The 2,597-nt window shown below is 40.1% G+C and overlaps 1 protein-coding gene across 1 annotated transcript in view; it reads right to left on the bottom strand.

Annotated features, from left to right (window-relative positions):
• The window catches only part of LOC109302857 (WD repeat-containing protein 64-like), a 125,282-nt gene that overhangs the window by 97,194 nt on the left and 25,491 nt on the right, over nt 1-2,597 (bottom strand). The gene's annotated exons all lie outside the window — the stretch shown is intronic.

The following is a 2,597-nucleotide window of genomic DNA, read 5'->3' as shown; positions in this document are numbered from 1 at the left end:
TTTTTCTGGTTCTTAGATGGCAAAACCCCTTGCTGAAAGAGTACTGCTGGGGCAAGGGGAGGGGCATCTGGTGGCAAAGGTCAGGGGGTGGGGCTTCTGGTCCCAAGGGGTTAGGGGGTGGGACTTCTGGTCCCAAGACGGCAACCAGGGGGTAAGGCACCTGTCAAGGGGCAGGACTATACATGAGGCCCTCCACAGCTTGCCAAAACCCAGTAAGTGGCTCTCCACCCAAAATAATTGCCCACCCCTGTCCTAGGCTAATGTCCTACCTTCTGCCCTCCTGGGCTCTGGCATACCCCTACTTCTTACTTTTGTCACATGGAAAAGTCACTGAATGGAAGAAGGTGGGAGATGGAACACACCATCACTTTGAGGAGGGCCTGGTGTGACAGGACACTTCAGGTAGTACATTTTCCTCAGCAAGGTCTAACTCTATTATTTCAATGCTATATAAAACCCGTGTGCTCAGGGTCCAGTCCTGCAGTCCCTCCTCCAGCCAGCTCCTACTGCCTGCTTAATACATTGCAAACAAAATTTATACTTCCTCTCATGGCTAGGAGGAACTTCCTATAAACATCAGCAAAGCTACCCCATTTTCTTTCCCAAATCCCTCCTTTGAAGTCCCCTCAGCCATGATGCCACTGAAAACTTGACAAGAGTTAGGTGGCAGGTGTTTCAAGACCACTGCCTGTCATAATGGCTAATTGCCTCATTGTTGCCTTGTATTTCCTACCTTTGCCTTATTCTTAAGTGTTGAAGCTTTTGAATTAAAAATCATCTGTTTTTTGCCTGCAAGAAAAAATGGGGAGTAACTACTGGCAATAAGTAAGGGCACTATTGCGAAAGGGTAAAAGCACCCAGTGTTTTTTAAATGAAACTGAAGTTGGTTCCGTGTTCCTGGTTTCTAGTTTCTTATTCAGTGACTAAACAGAGGGCACAGATGTTAAAGTTGTGGCAACAAGCTTCCTGCAACAAAGAAGCTTCTTTTTGAAACAGCATTTTTTTTGTCCTAGATTCACCATTTTGTATCTGATCAGCCGTTTTCTCAGAAGAACAAAAAGTGTGAATGTGGAGCTGTCCACTTTTTGTCCCACTAAACTAGCATATAAACCTCATAAGTGTAATGTCTACCATAGCCCTGAGACATCTCTGGACAAAACTTCATAATATATAGTTTCCTCTTTCTATTTTGTATTAGTTCTTGGTAATAATCATACCATGCGTGTAGAAATGAATAACAAAATTAAAACCAATTTACTAGAAATCCAGAAGGACGGCTATTACACAAATTAAATGGATAGTTAGAGATTAAAAAGTCAATAAAGCCCTGGTTTATCTTTAGTCAGGAAAAGTGATTATAACGGTCTTAGAAATAAGAGCATTGGTTAGCAGAGTGCCTTTTGCATATTGCAGAACAAACAATTCTAAAAGAAAGTATATAGAAAATAGTCATGTTTACTTACCATGTACAAGCATACAAGAACTATTTTAACAGCTTATTGTTGTGCATTTTATAAGCACTACAGTAAGATACAAACTGCTTAAAGGGATACCACCCTATTCCCAAAAACTACAATTAGTTGACCCTACGGGTTACTTGCATGACTGAGAGACTCCAACAACAGCAGTGAGACTTGATACAAATTTTTTTTCCAAGGAATTTTAAAACTCTTCATCTTTTGAATTCAACTGTGGAAATATTAGCACTCATTTTCAACAAGCTTATAGAAATATACCAAAGGGTTCCCAGTACTGTGTGCTATGCTAGTAGTTCTATATCTGTAACATGTAATACTTCTGCTCGAGTAATTTCTACTTTTTAATGCATACAAATTTTGATGATCTTTCTTGAATTAACTGGTATTTTAAGTACCATTTTATGTATTAAAAGGTGGCATTCGAGTAACATGGGAAATACTTTCTGGGAAGGCAATGAAGGATTTTCTGTACAAATTTTCTCCTGACCTAGAACCGTTTTTGATTCTGATATTGGAATATAGTGTACAGTGTCTCCATTTTAAAGGAATGTAAGACTGGCCGTCTCACCAGTGACATAACCAAAGATCATTTCCCAACTCCCATTGATTCTTCCCCTATTTATATGTCAAAGGATTACATTTGCCCTTTTGCCACAACTTCATTCTGGGAGCACACATTGGGCTGCTGATCCACTATGTGTCATACATACTTTTCAAAGTAATTGCCTTCCAAGACAGACAATGTTCTTTGGGTAAATCCAATATCGTTTATTAAACCAACTAAAATAATTGAAAAAAAAAGTTCTTCTTTGCAAGCTTTTGGGTACAAATACCCTTTATCAGGCTAAGGAAACACCTGCAGATTGTCCATGATCTTTCTGGATAGACTGGTAAAGCAACCAGAGGCCAGTATGTATGCAAGAAAGCCAGTCTGTTAAAATGTAAATTGAAGTGGTCAGTAGGTGAGAGACAGTTGGTGGGGCAGGGAGAAGTGGAATGAATGTAGCTGTAGTCAATAGAGCGGGGAAGGGGGGGAGTGAGAATAGCTGGTAAGAAGTGAAGGATTTACCTGGGGAGTCAGATGTTAGACAGGTTACAATGTGCCATAAATCTAATGTG

This window comes from Gavialis gangeticus, unplaced genomic scaffold (assembly GCF_001723915.1).
Source record: "Gavialis gangeticus isolate Ggan-Ray unplaced genomic scaffold, GavGan_comp1, whole genome shotgun sequence".
NCBI lineage: Eukaryota > Metazoa > Chordata > Crocodylia > Gavialidae > Gavialis > Gavialis gangeticus.
This window is presented reverse-complemented; position numbering and strand designations above follow the sequence as displayed.